Raw genomic sequence first — 19,457 nt, forward strand, 5'->3', positions numbered from 1 at the left:
CACTTCTGATAGCGAGTTTATAAGTCTCTAAAAAATGTGCATTGCATATTCTTAGCAGAAAATGGTCAGCCTTGTGTCTGTATCTGGAGGCAAGGAGCAGCCCCCACCTTTGGGATTTCCTTCTGCAAGCCTAATTTACGACCTCTTGACACGTCCATTTCCTTGCCTGGGGAATCTGCCATTGTTCAGTCCTTGGTAGCAGACAAAAGTCTGACCTACCCCACAATTATCATGTGTCAGTGAGCATCTGCTGACATCACTGCCCTCCGCTAGGGTGGAAACCTGTTTTTCAGCCTCTTGCAGGCCCAGCCAGCCTAAGTTAATTATTAATTTCTTGACTTGAAATCCAGCATAAAACAAGCTTTACATCAGATGACATAGATAAATTACATTCTTAGGTTTAAACCTGTGGGATTAAAACAAATGAGATCTGTGTTCCTTCCAGCAACAGTCCTTTTATATTTGCTAATCTGGCAGATGTTTAGTTTTAGACAACTTTAAAGTTTAATCAGGAGAGCCCATTTGCCAGGGACTGTCACTCACAGGTAGCCCAGTGTGGATGCACACAGATTTTTGGCAGGAATTGTCATTCACAGGCAATCCAGATTTGCTGAGAAAATATTTTGCTCTTAACATTTCAGGACTTTGTAAATTCACAGTGCTTCTTTAGATTAACTGAATTTTAGCGCCTACCTGAATTTTAGCGCCAAGCAAGATTTTGACAGTTAGAAAGTGTTATGTACAGGCATTCTGAAGTTTCAGCAGCAAAGTAAATGGGCCTCATTACGACCCTAGCGCTAAGTGAAAAACAATGGCGGTAAATGGTTACCGCCATCGTTTTCCGCTAGGTCCGATCATGACCTGTGACCGTTAACTACGATGCCATTAGCGGCATCGTAGTTAACGCTGCCGCTAACTGCGCCAAGGGCGCGCGCACCTAACCTCCCACACCGTACTTAGCGCCATGGCGGAAAGGTACGCGAATGCCGACCCAAGCGGACATGCACCTAACGCCATCACCCAGCCCGTTAAGTACCTTACCGCCATGGTGCTAATTACGCCATCGCGAACCAACCGTAAATGGCCATGTAAAGTGAATGCAGCTGCCACAGGTGCACAGAAACAGCACAGGTGAAGGCAATACAGACTCAGGAAGTACAAAAAGAGCACACCCCACCCCTTCCCACACCCAGTCACACTCCACAATGATACCAATACGACTAGCAATGTTGGGGCTGGAGGACCTGATAGCAATGCAAGTGCTACAACAGCAACAACAACAACAGGCAGCACAGAGGAGACGCAGGAGGAGAAGGAGGGCAACGCAGGTCCAGCAAGCCCCACCAGCACAGCCAGTGCCACCACGCAGGCAGCCCCCAATCCCACGCATCAGAGCCAATCCATTCAACCTCACTGCTGAGCAGATCCACACCCTGTACCGTTTGGACTGGGACACCATCACCGCCATCGTAGACATGACACACAACGACATCGTCAGCATTATAGAAACTCCAACCGCCATCCCACCCCGACTGAAGGTAGTGTCTGTACTCCACTTCCTGGCCACAGGCACCTACCAGCACACAGTGGGGCACTTGCATGGCATTTCACAATCATTATTCTCACGAACACTCATCCAAGTGCTCAATGCCCTCCTCAAGCACACAGACGACCACATCTCATTACCACGGACTGCCCAGGAGATTGCAAACATCAAAGTGGGTTTCCATGCACTAGCCGGCATACCTGGTTGCATTGGTGCCATCGACTGCACCCATGTGGAATTAGTGGTTCCACGTGCCATGGAGGTACCGTACCGCAACCGGAAACAGTTCCACTCAATCAACGTGCAAATGGTCTGTGACTCCAACAAGATCATCACAAATTGTTGTCCCCAACTCCCCGGATCAACCCATGATTCTATGGTCCTGAGGAAATCCACAATACCACGCTACATGGAGCGACATGCAGGCCCAAGATCCTGGCTACTCGGTGAGTCCAATGTCATGACCATGGAAATGTGAAGTGGGTAGGTGAATGACGTACCAATGCATACTCCACCTGGCTGAAAGGGGGGGGAATGATGCATACTCCACCTGGGTGAAAGGGGGGGGTGATGCATACTCCACCTGGCTGAAAGGGGGGGAATGATGCATACTCCACCTGGCTGAAAGGGGGCGGGAATGATGCATACTCCACCTGGCAGAAAGGGGGGGGGGAATGCATACCCCACCTGGCTGAAAGGGGGGGAATGATGCATACTCCACCTGGCTGAAAGGGGGGGGGATGATGCATACTCCACCTGGCTGAAAGGGGGGGGGGTGATGCATACTCCACCTGGCTGAAAGGGGGGGAATGATATATACTCCAATTGGCTGTGAGTAGCAGAGAGAACGGAGACAGATGATACCCTAAAGCAACCCAAACTCCACCCAACACCAGTAAAGCCAATACCCAATGTATGCAGCCCTACCATGTGAATGAGGTTGTGTCCCAACCATGACACAACCATCTGCAAGTGCATTCTACCAATTCAGACCACATTGTCAACAATGAAATGCACCTACATGCACGTCACCAAACACCATCAACCGATAGGCCTGTCCCCCATAACTGCCCACGAAGGAGGCACATGACGGACAGAAACATCAACACACCATTACACAGACAGCAGGGCCCCCAAAATGTCCCTGTCTACATCAGCATTGCTCACTGGGGTCATGATGAGGCCCACAGCAATGTTGCAATGATGTGCGCATTGCCATCACAGGACATGTGCCAGGCCAACTAACCAAACGGCATGAACCGACACAGTGGATGGGCACTCACAATGCACTCCACCCCTCTGCATACATTGGGTGATGGCATGCAAAACAGGCCATGAGAGCCATGAGCATATACTGGTTGCATTGTGTGAATCAATTAGTGCATGTAGAAGTGAGCCAAAGTAACAGTTGGATGCAAGCCATGGTGGCACATCATGTTCTTGATCAGACGTCATGACTGACACATACATTCTCGCCTACATACAGGTGATGCAGGCTATCCCCTGAAGAGGTGGCTCCTTACACCAGTCCGGAACCCGCAGAACCAGCACGAGGAGGACTTCAACCGTGCACATACACGTACCCGTGTGGTCATAGAGCAGACATTCGGCCTATTGAAGGCACGGTTCCGATGCCTCAGCAGGTCTGGTGGGGCACTCCTGTACCGCCATGAGAAGGTGGCAAAGATCGTCATGGCATGTGTCATGCTACACAATATGTGCGTCAGATGGAATGTGCCCCTGCCCCCTGACGCAGAACTGCAACCACCTGACGATGAGGATGAGGAGGGTGCAGATGGGGCGGCACCTCATGGAGGAGGCGATGCACAGGAGGGGCGTGAAATGCGTCAAAATATCATCGACCACTGCTTCTAGCACACACGGCTGGTGTTTATCACATGGAGACTGCACTTGGGGCACTGTGTGTCTCTGGGACATGCACACTGTGGACTGTACACCAATAAAGCACACATATGCAATGAAAATGTCCACACATTTCATTTCGGAAAAGGAAAAATGTATTTCAATCATAAATTGTCGTGACACACCCCCTCCCACGTCCCCCCTCCCCCCTGCACACCCCAACACACCCCCTCCCACCTCCCCCCTGCACACCCAAACACACCCCCTCACACCTTCCCCCTCCCCCCTGCACACCCCAACACACCCCCTCCCACCTCCCCCCTCCCCCCTGCACACCCCAACACACCCCCTCCCACCTCCCCCCTCCCCCTGCACACCCCAACACACCCCATGTAAGTGTCTACAGATGCCTGTGACAGTGGCCACAGGCTGTTACGAGCCCCCTCTCCCGGCCCCGGGGCACCCATGGCTGTGGAGCGCAGGTTCTGTCCGGAACATCGTACGGAGCTGCTCTGTGCAGAACTGGCAGCGGAGGATGTCCCTGCCTGCTCCCGTGCATGCACGTCCTGTAGGGTGTGGGAGAGCTCAGTGAGCGCACGACGCAACCCGGCAAGTTCGCCACAAATGTCCCTTGACATGGCCTGCATAGCATCCCTCAGGGTGGCAGTGCTCTGCGCAATTTCAGCCCTTAGGGTCTCCGTGGCCTGTTTAATGGTTGCCCTAGCCCCCACATATTCCGCAGCATGCTCAGTCAGCATCGTGGACAGATGTTGCTGCTGTTGTATGATGTCCTCGAGGGACTGCTGCCCCTGCTGGGCCATGCCCAGTGCTGGTGGTGTGATGGAGGGGCTGCTCCCCTCCTGTGGATTAAGAACTGGGCATGGGGTAGAAGGCCACTCCTCTTCCTCTGTGTGCCCCTGTGTGTGATCCTCATGGGGGCTGGCATTTGACAAACAGGGCGAATGTAGAAGGTCAGTGGGGCTTCTGACTTCGTGCTCCTCAATGTCAGAGTCTGAACATGCAGCAATTGCAGCTGTTTCACCCATGTTGCTGCTGGCCGCAGACCCAGTGCCTTCTGTGGCAGGCAATGTTGGTACAGGTGGTGCTGCTGCTGCTGGCCTGCTGCCTACTGGGGTGCTTGCCGGTGGGCCGTCCGGTTTGCTTGCAGTGGATTCTGCTTGTTGTGGGGTCTGCCTCACTGCAGCTGAGGTTGAGGGTGCGGGGATGGTATTCTTGGCCTTCTTGGCTCTTTTCGTTGCAGGGGTGTCCTGGTCCTCGGGGTGTGATTCTGTGCCTCTGGTGGAGCAAAGGAGGGAGGGCGTTATTGATGGGTCTGCGGACTTTGGAATGACAATGATTGACATGATTCTGGTCAGTAAATGAGGCAGATTTCAGGCAGGGCCATGCAGGTTGTCTCCTTTTTGTGTGGAATGTGGATTGAGGTATGTGGGTGCCAGCAGTGTATACAGGGTGGAGCTCACATGTGGCTGTGGGCAGTGTCCAGCTAATGTGTTGCATTTAGGGCAACATTGTGCTACACATGAATGGACTGCAGTGACTATGGCATGTCTTGTTTGAGGCACCTACCTTCATCGCCTGATGTCGGAACTCCCCTTTCCATCCCTCCGACGCCTTCAATGCCTTCCATGCCAATCGTGGTTGCACATATTTCCTCCCACGGTTGGAGTTTCAGTGGGGATTCCGAACCTCCACCGGTACCCAGGGCAAGGTTGCGGTTCGCAGAGATGACGGCTCTGACCCGTAAGCGAAGGTCATCCCAACGCTTCCGGCACTGCTGTGGGGTGCGGGGTACGGTCCCCACCGCGCTGATGCGCTCGGCCGCTAGGGCCCATATGGCCTTCTTTTTTGCTATCACCGGCCTGGTCATTTCCGGCGAGAAAACGACAGCTGCATTGCCTTGCAGGGTCTCCGCAAGCATGCAGAGTTCCTCCCGGGTAAATCTTTCCTGGCGCTGGCGGTCACATGCCTTCTTAACAACTTTAGGCATTTTTGGGTGGTTGAATGGGTGGGTGATGGGTTGGAACAGGTGTCAGGGTTGGATCTGGTGTTGTTCGGAAGGATGGCAATGGATTGTGTTTTTAAAGATGGCCGACGTGCTGTTTCCCGTTCCGCCGCGATGACGCTATTTCCGGTTCTGCTTTTTACGGTGACCGCTAATTGCGGCCACCGCTAATTACGGTGGCCGCTACTTACGGTGGCGGAAGTGCACCTTGCTCGTCCTACGATGCCGGTAGGGGCCCTTTCCGCCATGGCGTTATTTACATTACCGCCATGGTGTAATGCTCGTGCGCGATGGGTCGTAATGTGGCGCTCTTTACGCCATCCGCCCACGGCGTAAACGCTCATTAAGCCATGGCGGCAGATTACCGCCTGGGTCGTAATGAGGCCCAATGTCATTTACAGGCAAATTTTGGAATTTCACTTGCAAAGCAGTGCTTCTCCCTCTGTACTCCATGTTTACTTGTCATGGAGCCCACCGGCACTTTTATTGCAGCGTGTGCTCTGTTCCACCACACATGCACCATCCATCGGTGGCAGGTTGTGCAGCCATCTTTTTGTGTGTTGAAAAAACGTGGTTTTGGAGGTTTTTGGTGCGCACAAGGGTTTTGCCGCCATTTTGCTGTTTCTCGCACAATAGATAGCAGAGGGAGGCCGCATAGTATAGCAGAGTGGGTCAATACATCCCACAGTGTGTACGGAGGAGGCCGCTTCAGAGCTGCACATGTGGCCTGGTCGGGGTTGTACCACTGGTGCAAGTGGTGCAGTCCAGGGGCAGGAGTCAGCACAGGTCACCGTGGAGAGGCCTGTGCATGTCACTGTCCCTGACACTGTGACTGCATCACCATGCATCATCAGGGATGCCCGTCCCAGGATCGTCCACAGGTAGGGGGGAGGTCCACGTCATCTGGCACTCCTCTTCCTGCAGACGTGGGGACCCGTGACAGGATTGAGTCCATCCTGATTGGTGTTGTATTGCGCACACGTGACATTTGCGATGACGTGCGTGCTTTCTGGGGGGACCACGCATGTCATCACGAAAAGATGTGTGCCAATGTGGCCCAGTTGGGACGGCTCATGGTCGTAGGTTTCCTCCATGTGTCACTCTGTCTTGCGGCCCTCTCAACCTCTGTGCACACTACATGCCAGTCATTCTCTGTGCTGTCTTCCGGCCCAGATGCAACCAGGGCCCCCTGTGGACCTGCCCCAACCAACGCAGCCGGGCTGGTGGAGATCCCATCTCTGCCACAGTCTGGAGTCGGAGCTCCAACACAGATGGTCACCCCAGCAACTGGACCCCTGGCAACGGACGATGTGCAGGCACATACAAGCAGGGCACCTGCATGATGGCCATGGGTGTTGTCATCTACCCGGAGGCAGTCGTGGTGGCGGCGGCAGGCTGCAGAAAGATGGCAGCAGGCTTGGCGTAGGAACCATGTGGCTTTGGGGCCTTCTACATCACCGGGGCAGGCATCGGCCGGCGGGCAGATGGACCGAGGATTGGTAGTGTCTTCCGTGTGACAGCGGTTGGGCCAGGGAATAGGTGTGCAGCGGCAGCGGGCAGAGTGGGCACGGCTCACAATGGTCAGGGCGGAGAACTCCATGCACAGGGTTTTGAGGCAGGCTGAGTGCCTCGAGGCAACTCACAGGGAGTTGGAGGAGGCCATGGCTGCATCCCTGCAAGTCTTCGGGGCCAAGGAACAGGCCCGCCTCCGGAACATTGACATGGAGTGAGCCATCGGACTAGCCTGCCGCCTTTGTGCATAGTTATTTAGGATTAGGTTTCATTTGGTTTTTATTATGATTTGGAGTTCACAGACTGCTCCACTTTTTGTACATAGTTGAATTTTAGATGGGGTTTTAGGTAGGTTTCCTTTGTGATAGTGGACCTTCAGACTTTAGTGTACAACTTTTCCGGATATGTTTATACTTTCTTTTTTAGATGTTCACATGGATTAATATTTTTTTATGCTTTTCAACTTTTGATTTTTTTCTATGCACTTTGGGTATGGACCACTTATATTTTTTCATGTTTTGGATTTGTTTTTTTCCTTGGATTAGACTTTCTTTTTCTTATTACACTATTTACTTCTTCATTTGCATGTGTGGTTTTCATTTTGTGATTTGTTTTACTTTTTAATACGTTTCATGATTCAACATTAATGGTGTGGTGTACTATGATTTATTTTGTGCATGTCTCCATGAGCATTGGCTCAGTCATGTGTTGCCACTGTGTGGCTCTGTAGGACATTTGTTGATGGGCATGCTGGTTCTTTTCAGACTATCATGGAATGGGTAATTTACTAGGGAGTGGGTGCAGTGGATCGTTTGGTGTTTGTACTGGGGGGTGGGTGTGTGGGATTTGGGTTGCCATTAGGGCCATCGGTCTGTATAGTTATGATGTGGTGTTTGGGGGACATGAGTCGGGGCCTGCTGGCAGGTGCCTGTCAATGGGGGGTGGGTGGGGGAACATGAGTCGGGGACTGCTGGCAGGTGCCCGTCAATAGGGGGGTTGTTGGGGGGACATGAGTCGGGGCCTGCTGGCAGGTGCCTGTCAATGGGGGGTGGGTGGGGGGACATGAGTTGGGGCCTGCTGGCAGTTGCCCGTCATTGGGGGGGGTTGGGGGGACATGAGTCGGGCTGTTGGCAGGTGCCCATCAATGGGGGCATGAGTCGTGGCCTGCTGGCAGGTGCCCGTCACTGGGGGGACATGAGTCGGGGCCTGCTGGCAGGTGCCTGTCAATGGGGGTGGGTGTGGGGGACATGAGTCGGGGCCTGCTGGCAGGTGCCCGTCAATTGGGGGTGGGGGGCATGAGTCAGGGCTCCCAAGTGCATGGTGCCATGTAGCCAGCCTGCAGGGCATGGGGAGGGTGGATGGGCTGCCTGCGGGGCAGCAGGAGGGTGGATGGGTTGCCTGCGGGGCATGGTCAGGGTGGATGGGCTGCCCCGGGGCATGGTCAGGGTGGATGGGCTGCCTGCGGGGCATGGGGAGGGTGGATGGGTGGCCTGTGGGGCATGGGGAAGTGTGTAGGGTGGACCCCTGCGGTGTGGTCTGGCTGCAGGGGGGAATGTGGCTTCTCACTACACTGCTGCATGAATCTGGGGGTACAGGAGTGAAAATTACACACAATTGGGCTGGCGCAAGTGGGGTACGCATAATCCGAGGGGTGCACAGAAAGTTTTACACACAATTTTGTTGGCGTGAGCGGGGTACGCGTATTCCAGGGGTGCGCTGGGAGTTTTACATTTGATTTCACTGGCAGGAGCGGGGTACGCGTATTCAAGGGGTGCGCTGGGAGTTTTACACGCAAATTCGCTGGCGTGAGAGGGATACGCGTATTCCAGGGGTGTACTGGGAGTTTTACATGCAATGTCACTGTCGCGAGCGTGGTACGCATAATCCGAGGGGTGTGCAGGGAGTTTTACATGCGATTTTGATGGCTGGTCCGAGTGGGGAACGCGTAATCCAAGGGGTGTGTGGGGAGTTATACATGCGATTTCGCTTGTGCGAGCGGGGTACGATTAATTCCAGGGGTGCGTGGGGAGTTCTACATGCGATTTCACTGGCGCGAGTGGGGTATGTGTATTCTGAGGGGTGCGCAGGGGTTTTTTCATGTGATTTCGCTAGCGCGTGAGGGCTGAGTGGTGTTTTTAGTGCGTTTTTCGTAGTTGGGGGGCTGTATGCTGGTCCACTGGTCTTTGCACCATGTAGGGCATTTGTGCAATGTTTGTGGCACATGGGGCAGGGTTGGGGGTGTAACTGGCACTGCTGCAGGGTCGCTGCGCCACTCTGCGCCACGGTTGGTTATGGATGTAAGTATCCATGAATACGCTGTGTGTGAAAATGGGTTTTGGCGCACGCAGCTGGCGGACGCTGGCGCACACTTCCTCTCTGCGCTGCCCATGCGTGCTGCTTCTGCTCTAAATTCTATGAATTACCCTCTTAATCTAGGTATGTTTTTTAATTACTTCCAAAACAATGGCTTGTGAAAATGTCATTCATAAACATGCAGAAAAATCTTTGACTTTTATACAGAAAGTAAAACTTTTTTGTGTCAAACAAGCAGGCCTTAAAATATGCTTGCCCAAGGCCTACAACATCCAGTCTGCTCTCTCCTGTCTACCACCCCTTCCACTCAAATGGCCTACATAAGGAGAAAGATTAAGTATTGAGTTAAATGATGCCACCAGAATGCAAGAAGGCAAACCTCACAGAAGACAGCACAGTAATGCAAGGGATATTATATGATTTGACCACGATCACTGTAATGTCTGCTGCCAAAGCCAGGATACAAGCATGAACACTTTGGTACCAAAGTCTTGAATGTGGATACTTATTTACTTACTCACCTCTTGGACTAATAGCTCATCTTTGCAAGGGATTGCCTAGATTTTAGAATGCCCCATCTGAACAAACCAGTTTCTAGACCTTAACCATACAATTGACATGTTAGTTTTTATAGCAACCCCTGTCTGGTGCATGAACATTGGTTATAATAGCACCTCTTATGCTGCAAAACAAAGTACATATGCAGGTAGTTTTATAAACTTCAGACATAGGAAAGGTTTAGTTTAGTTTAGTTTGTTTATTTGTATAGCGCAGCCGAACCCTCGCGTAACTGGGCGCATTGTCATAGGAGCAGCAGTGTTACCTATCGTTGCACATAAAGGATATAACATAGAAAGGTATAATACAATAGTTAATGAGAGGGACCAGGTTACACAGTAGTTTGTAAAGAAGCATATATTGATAACACGGGTACAAGTAGCCTGAGTGGTGGTACATCTTAGGTCATGGAAACTTTCATATAGAGAGCACAAGACACAAGTTTAGGCTAAGTTCAGTTGACAGTCTATTGCAGAGTTGTGAGTAGTTCCTTTACCTTGGCTCGGAACAACCAGAATGATGTGTCAGCTCTGATTGTCATATGTAGGGCATTCCAAGATTTCTCTGCTAGTACGGGAAAGCTAGCTCCCCAAGCTGTGTTCAGGTTGAACCTTGGGATGATGAGTTGGTGTAGGTATGGGGATCTAGTTGGTCTTGAAGAGTTCTGTCTAGTAAATTTGTCAGTCAAGTAGAAAGGGACTGTCCTGCAGAGGCATTTGTGGGTGATAACAAGGGCTCATAGTTTAATTCTCTCACGGATGGGGAGCCAGTGGAATTCCTTCCTGGTAGAGATGTGGGCCTTGCGTGGGAGTTTGAGGGCGCATCTAAGTGTGTTGTTTTGCAGTATCTGTAGTCTATTCAAATTGTGGTTCGTGGAGCCTAAGAAGAGTGTGTTACAGTAGTCCAATTTGGACAATATCAGAGCCCTGGCCAGTGTGAGGCAGCTGTTGGTAGATAAGAAGGGTTTGCAGGCATTGATAAGTTTATTGGTGTAGGCTGTGGATGAGATGGTGGCATTAATTTGTTTTTTGAGGGAGAGGGTTGAGTCAAGGTACACACCCAGTGTTTTTGGACTTCTTTAGATACTTTTATAATGTTTCCATCGATAACAAAAGATTGGTATCTGGGGTAAAGTTTATTGAGACGGGCCTGTGAACCAACTATCAGCAGTTCCGCCTTGTCGTCGTTTAAGCAGAGGCTATGAGTGGCCATCCATGCTTGGATTTCAAGGTAGATCTCATTTAGTTTAATAACATCCTCCTCATAGATCCCCATGAGCTCAATGAGGACCTGGGTGTCATCAGCATAGTTAGTGTATGTAAGGTTCAGCCAGCCTTGCTGGAATGTGTTTTTCTGATCTTTCATATGAACACATATCTTTACAATGAGTGCTTAACACACTGAGCTAACTTCTGAACCATTGTGGCACTCACTTTATCAATATGGATTTCAACTTTTGCTATTGCAGCGATCAACATAATTCCCACAGGAAGGTAAGAATTCTACAGAAGTTGTGCCGCACAAACTATGTATTCTACAGTGAACACAGAAAGCATTAAATTTAAATTATTAATTGATCAAGGCAGAATTTATTTGTCAAAAGAGGCAGGCAATGGGTTTAGCGCCTCAGCAGCATGCCATAAAATCTCCTGGCGTGTGCTTTAAGTCTGGTGAAAAGTGGAATCTTACTTTAGCCCAGACAGCCTTGTGGGTTCCCCTCCAATGGGTGGAGGCCCTGGGCAAGTGCCCCTTTTGCCCTCCCATAAAAACATCTCTGGCTGGGTGGTGTTCGCCAATGTCTTCTCAGCGAGCCCCCGTCTTTTTTTTAAATTCGTTTGCAGGTTTCGTGCTACTTGCAGCCCCTTAGCCCCTGCCCTCCGGCGTTGGCCAGTTGTTACCATAACTGTTTTCTTAACTATTGTTGCTGATATTTGGTGGTGATTTATGGGTTTCTGCTGCCCTATTTCTACTAAACTTCTAGATGTCTTCATCTGACTTGTGTTGTCTGTGAGTTGTCTTCTTATTCTTTTCCCTTTTGCCGGGCATTTATTGAAGTTCTCTGTTGATTTTTATCAGTGCCTTGCAGGCTTCTGTTGAACCTTGCTCTGTTAAGCTTCTAGCTACCTTTATCTGGCTCGCAGTTGTCTGCATGTGCAATTTTTTAACTCCTGTTTTCCCTTATCGTAATTATTCTGGCAGTTGCACCTAAATTCCTATTTGTTTACCCATGATTCTGTTATTATATGCCTACATACCTATGAGTGGTTTATGCGGCATGGGTTTGGGGGGGGGCTTATTATGTTATGCCCTATCATTATGTGTATTTCGGGCGATTGGGTTACCACCTGGCTGCTCACCCCCAGCCTCCCGTGCCCGGCGTGTATTTGCTTATGGGGTGTTGGTTTGCCCTAAACGGCAAACCCTTGCGCCAATTTTCGTGCCCCACTACTTCCTGTCAGTGTTCAGGTTGGGATAAGTTCCCATCCCCAACTGCTGCTGTCTAGTTTTTAATTGCAGTTTGGGGGTTTGTTTGCCCTACCCATTCTCCCTCTCTTGACCGCAGGTTTTGTTGCGAGGAACATTTGTATATTGTTCCCAGCTGGGGTTAGTTGTAAAATGCTACCTCTTGAGTGTTTTCCTCACCATAAATAGCTGTTTGCATGTCCCTTTTAATTTCAGTGCCCTATTTATATTATTCCTTCACCCCATTTTTCTTCCCCACCTTTTCTGTTCTAATGCTGTTTCTTTGCGTTTTGTAATAGTGTCTCTGTTTGTTAGAACCTACCTCTGTTGCCGCCCATTTGGCTGGTGGTGGGTGCTCGATATCTTGTTTAGACCCGTCCCCAGTTGTTTGTGTCCTGTGTGACAGCTTCCCCTTAAGCTGCTTTCTTAAGCTGTTCGGTTGCGCCTGTTTCTTTACTCTGTCCTCTGGGTAGCCTCCTTTGTTTTTTATCTCATGCTTATGAAAATGTCATCCTGGTGCTCGGTGCTGTTACGTGTTACAAACAGGTGTGGGGAGTTGAGTTCGGTCTTGCTAGGCTTCACTCTGTGTCTCACTGTGCTAACCGCCCTGCTCAGCGCATATTATATTTGTCCCTGCTATTACGCCAACTAGTGGCATCTTTTTAGTATCCCTGGGCCAATTTGCCCACCTCTTTGTGCTGTGACTTTGATTTGCGTCCCCTTTTTCTCCTGTGGCTCTCTTTGCCAGTACTTGCACCCCAGACTACACCTCTATTTCTGCGGGAGCTTTCTATTGCCCCCAGCCGGTTGGTGCCAGTGGCATAAATGGCACCTTAATGTGCCTTTTGCTGGCCATTCACCCTCTTCCCGGTTATCTTGTTTGCAGATACTTTGCTTGGTGCTCCTGTCAGAGACCTACAACTGCATGTGCTTCCATGCTGTTTGGGCTGCTCATTATCATTTACACGGATTAGCCCTGGATTTTGTCTGCCTCTGTGGGGGCTTGTCCAGCTCCCAGTCGGCTAACACCAACGGCAATTTGCACCCTGGGTGCCTTTTGTCCAGATGTTGTCTTGCTTACCTTGACCTTTGTGTCTGGTGCCGTCTTCATTGACCCTCTTGGATCATTACTGCCTTCTGGCTTCCGGGTGTCCTGCGGGATTCCCCCCCGCTTCATTGTCGGGTTGCTTTCACCTTGCTTGGTGAACTCTGTTTTTGCTGCAACCGTTACCCCTCTGTGTATCTGGCCTACTTTTGTTGCACTCTGCACAGAGCGTTGCGTGAATTGGGTACCCCTTTTAATGTGTTCTCCTTATAATTTAAACCAACACTGTGTGGTATTCCAAACCCTGTTTTCAGGGCTCTTTTTCTTGATCTGTGTACGCAGAATATATTTAAAATCAAATAGAGTTAAATTAAAACTCAATAAAGATGACGTGAACCGAATAGCAAGAGAATATTGTGATGAACAAGATGATGTTAAATATCGTCATCTGTTAAACCAATTTGTGGGAAAAAAAACAAGAGCTAAAGAAGCTGCTTTTGTTCTCAAACACACATTTGATCTTGAAATTATGAAGAGCAAACAGCAAATGCGTGGCGAAATTGGACATATATCACAAGTAGACAATATGAGGCTGATTCATGGAATTAATGTGCGCTGAAAATTCCCGCGCAAGCATGCGAAAGCGTGCGAATCACAGCGCAAGTGCGAAAATCGCAGCGAGACCCGCGCACAGCGATTCATGGAAGTCTGTGCGTGTGTAAATCCATGGATGTGCACTAAAATCGTGCGTGCGCACGCTGGCGCACACGCCTTCAAACAGCGTGCGCTACGCGCACAGCGAAAGTACACATAGCGAAGCACACACAACAAAAGTAGGCGTAACACTGGACGTAACACGCGGAATGGGGAGCAACGCGTGAAAATGTGGGCGTCACGGGGGAAGTACAGGAGGCAAATGCGCGAAATGCCCACACGCGCGCCTACAACACGTATTCATGGAATCGAATGGGGCTAACGCATGCACTAAAAAGATGCGCTAATCCGGAAACACGTACGCCAGCAGGAAGCAGGCGTACGTGGACCCGCGCAGCATAAAAGTGCACGCAAACAACAAACAAGCTCAGACGCCAAGATGAATATACTGTTCCTCGCAGCAGTTTTCGTGGGATACCGCAGGAGGAGGAGGAGGGTAGTCAGGCCCAGAAAGTTTATACCCAGAACCAGCTTTTTTGGGATGCCTGATGACCAGGTGTATGGGAGGTACAGGTTTCCACCTCACATAATACTCGACCTGGTGAGTGAGTGGAAGGATGACCTCACATCACCCACCATGTGCTCCCAAGCACTGAGCCCCTTGGAAAAGGTGCTCAATGTACTGCACTTCTTGGCCACTGGTTCATTTCAGCAGACTACTGCCATAGTGGGGGGTATCAAAGGCCACGCAGTCACGCTGTCTGCACCAGGTGTTGGCCATCATGACTGCACGCCCCTCAGTCCGCAGGCACATATACCTGCCCAGAACACCTGCAGAAAGGCAGGCTGTCGTCCAGGATTTTTAGGGGGTGGCACACTTCCCCAAAGTGCTAGGTGCCATTGACTGCACCCATGTGGCTCTACGTCCTCCCAGGGCAACTGAGCACATCTATAGAAACCGCAAGCACTGGCATTCCCTCAACATGCAGGTAGTATGTGATGCCAAGGGAATCATCACCCCAGTATATTCCAACTATCCAGGGTCCACCGATGACAGTTTAATTTACAGAATGTCAACCCTAAACCGGGACCTAGAAGCTGTGCGGCATGGCGATACATGGCTGCTTGGTGAGTATAAATGCCTCTGCACATGTATGCATGTCAGATACTGAGTAATGTCAAAACCCCACTAATGATACCCATCATCACCTCCCCAGGGGACAGTGCCTACCCACTGAGCACCCACATGATGACGCCAATTCGGAACCCTACCACACCACCCGAGGTAAGATACAACACAGCCCATATTGCAACCCGGGGCATAGTGGGGCGCACATTCAGAGTGCTCAAGTCACGCTTTCGCTCCCTTGACCGCTCTGGTGGGCAGCTGCTACACGCGTCCCCAGTAGTGTGCAGGATCATAGTGGCAGCATGTGTCCTGCACAACGTTGCAACACGCCGGGGCCTGCCCGTGGACATGGTGGTGCCCCCACATCCCCAACCACAAGCACGGCTGCTGCGCATAGGAGGGGAAAGGGCACGTGGTGAGGAAGCCCGTACGCAGCTGGTGGCTAATTACTTTACCTAAAATCACACCCCTGTGGATTGCACACAGCCCTGGCACATACCAGCTGACAATCAATGATGATGACATAAGGGACAGTCAACTGTCACAACCATACCAGCCTGAGATTGGTCACCTGGAATTGTTACATTGTGTGCATCCCTACCTGCCGAAAGACAACCAATGCTGTGTCACAAAAAAAACACATATTTATGCTGCATTAATGACTACCCCCTTGCAAAATACAACATGAAAATAGCGCCATGTCACCCAACCCCTCCCCAGCTCCGCCACCCAACACACCATGGCATGTCATGCAATGTGAAAGCAATGCACTAGACCTGACACAAGTGTCACAAAGTGCACTGTCCCAAATGGAAACTGCCCACAGACAATATGCTCCCAGTAATCAATAACAAACAGCACATGAACAAATACTTACCACCAACACAATACAGCAACACACCATGAAACATTGCAAAAACATGACAGTACCAAGTCAAAGTAGTGGTAGTCTTACAACCTGAATAAGCCAGCACATCAACCCCTTCCAACTGTAGAGTGTTGCTGCCACACAAATGTGTCAGTATACTGCATACAACATGAACTCCATCTGCAAAGGAGACGGCCTTGTGGAGACATGAGGAAGGAACCTGCAAATTAGGAGGAAGACATGGATGCACAAGCACATATCAATACACCATGCAGTATACAATACAACAACAATACCCACTAGGGATGTACACACAGTATTGACTACAGACTGCCCACACAGCTCATGGGAGCCCAATGTCACTGTGTAAGTCACTGCTACTTGGTCACGCCCTTTGCAAGCCCATGGAAACTGGAAGCAGGAGGGGTGTGTGTGTCACGAACCCAAGCATCTAACCCAAACTCAGGACAAGCCTGCATGTGCCCAGCCGGAATACAGTGGATGCCCACGGGAGCCACACAAGGCAACACACTGTAAAAAAATAAAAAATAAAAAATAAAAAATCAAAAATGACCATGTGGGGGCCAGGGTGGGGGGGAGTCCACCCAGGAGGTTCGAGGACAGGGTGCACACCAACACCCACCTGCGTGGATGTTGTGAAAAAAAAATTCCTCCATGGGCTCATGGCCTGCATGGCTATGCCATTGTGGGAGAACTGCTGTCGCTCTCTTCACCCTCTGCTGCTGCATCAGGAGGTGGTGGCACTATGGGAGGCAGCCCACGCAAAGCCCTGGTATGGCCCTCCATAGCAGCAAGCATGCAGGTCTGGAAGGTCTGATTCTGGAGGATTAAAGTGTGGAGATCCCCATGCAGCACATCACGGGTTGCCTGCACGTCTGCACGCATGGCCTCGTGGGATGCCCGAATATCCTCACGTGTTGCCTGCAGCTCAGCTGCGAGCGAACGTGTGAGCTGCTCCAGCTGCTGTTCTGCCCTAACATTTCGGGAAGCCTCAAGTTCAAGCAGACTCTGCCTGAGGTTATGGAGTTCCACCCTCAGGGCATCCCTGGGGGCCTGTGACTCTATTGACATGGATTTGCGCAGAATCTCCAGTGCCGCCCATCGGTCCCTGTTGGACACCAACATGTCTTCCCTGTGTGATTGGCAAATGGAGTCTGTTGCCTGCTGTTGTTGCTCCATCTGACTTTCAGGGGGGATAATGGAAGTGGCCACCCTCTCCATTGCCTGAGCCATCATTTCTACTGATGCTGCCTGTTGGGTTGCCATACCGTACATGCAGTTTTCCCATACAGTATTGCCTGGTGGCGCACGACCACCGCGTCGGCGGGCACCACACCTGTTTGGGGCAAGACAATCTTCACCTTGCTGTGCTGGCACTGCCTGAGGCTGCAGGACTGCATTCCCCCTCTGATCTTCTGGCCCAGCAACAGGATCAGATGCTGTGGAGTGTGACCCTGCATCCGTAACCGCCAAAGGCGGACCTACCAACACTGAGATCCCCATAGAGGGTTCTACCCATGGTCTAGGTGGGTTGGACAGAACAGATTCCCTGCCAGAAGCACTGACCTGCGACAGCACATAGGTCTCATCATCCGACTCAGCACCTGAATAGAGGTCTGGGGAGCTGCACCCAGAGGCACCCCTCAACAGTATGGTCTGCAGTACCAAAGTGTTTTCGCCCACCACCACACCACGTCCCCCACTGGTGCCTGGTCGTGGCTGAGAATCCTCCTGGGTCTGCACCATCTCCTGAACCTCACCAGCATCAAGTGCATCGTCACCTGCAAAAACATGAAACACAAGAAATGGAAACAGGCATGAGCACCATAGCACACACATAGGCCTGACAAGACAGAGATCCTGTACATGGTTAACACATGTCTCACATGACCATAACCTTGGCATGCATGCACTGTCAATGATTCTGAAGAGGAGTCAAAAAGGCAGACAATGAGGACACCAAGATGGAAAAGCAACACATTTGCAGCATGTCGTGTAGCACTGGCATCACCCATCAGCCTAGGGGGCCCTTACGTCTATGGAAACAAGGCGAGTCACCACACACGATAGATACGCCAGACACAAGGTTGTATTCCCAAAGCTAGGGTTTATGGCAAAGCAAAAGTCTCAGTTGGCCAACTCTGTCTCACGCCCCGCGACGTGTATCTCTAGACCTCGAGGGACACAAGAGAGTGAATTACGTACATCAGTTACATATATACAAAATGCATATCAAACAATCCGCTATGACATGTTTAACACCCCACTTTATTGGGTTTCTTTGAAATTGGTGTGATGATGGACACTTTCGACAAATATGACACCTTCAAATATCTATTCTAGTAACAATTTGCAATTTGTGAGTGCGGAGGCATCTTTCAGTTGTTGAACAGAACACAGCACTTCTGTTCCTGGAAGCGAGCAAAATACGGGGGGAGAGTTGCATTCCAGACATTGCTATCTATGAGGTGCTAATTGTGTCCTGGGAGCCGACATGCTCTAATGGGGCTCAGCAGAGGGGGCCGTAAGAAGAGCATTTAGCTGCTTTATTCTAACATATTCTACCATATAACGAGACTGGCTGGCAGTTGCAAAATGATTAAATGCCCTGCAGCTCTGCTTCAAGGCTACATTCGGGAGGGAGCCGGGCATTCTTCCTGGAGCTGCCTACGTTGTGTTTCAACGAACTCTTGTTATCGTCGCGGCCCTGCAGCTTTGTCCTTTCACGTGCAGACAACAATGTTTTACAATCGAGCGGTTGTGTAAGCAGAAAATGTACTGCGAAGCAATAAGAACAGAAAGCAATGAGCAATGATTAGAAAACAAAATGGCGATTCCTGTTACATCAAGATGGCCGTTCATTGGCAAACTCGGAAACCTATATTCTGTCATACCGTGCATGAGACGGCTGGCCCACGGCCATCAAAACACGTTTGCGGTCACAAAGTAGAGGTATCCATTTTTCTAGACTGACAAACCCTCCTTTGGCCATATGCCAAACGTTTCATCTATTTATTGAAACCTCCTCTAATAATGATAAGTCTGAAGTACTTAAGTCTGAATTTTTCATGCTATCGTAAACATCATCATTTTCATCAATATCTATAGCCATCAATTCTTTTACTGTTTTCATCTCATTTGTGTCTTGGTCAGCCCGACCATGAGTTTGTTTTCTTTCTGTCATCATATGCATCCATCCCTAGTACATCCTCAGTTACCTCAGTGCAAACTATTGGTGGGCAGTGTATGCAACAACAACACGTTATGAATATTCCAAACACCACTACTAATATTGAAATCAACTTCCATCCCCAAGAATGCAGTATTCCCCAAAACTAAGACCCTATTCCCCAGCCTCCTTCTCCAGTAGGGAGTTCGGAACTTAGGACATGCATTTTCTTTATTGCTTCAAAGATTGTAGGGGAATAGTCATCTACATATACACAACACACTCATCCCACT

This window comes from Ambystoma mexicanum, chromosome 11 (assembly GCF_040938575.1).
Source record: "Ambystoma mexicanum isolate Mex_15411 chromosome 11, UKY_AmexF1_1, whole genome shotgun sequence".
Classification (NCBI taxonomy): Eukaryota; Metazoa; Chordata; class Amphibia; order Caudata; family Ambystomatidae; genus Ambystoma; species Ambystoma mexicanum.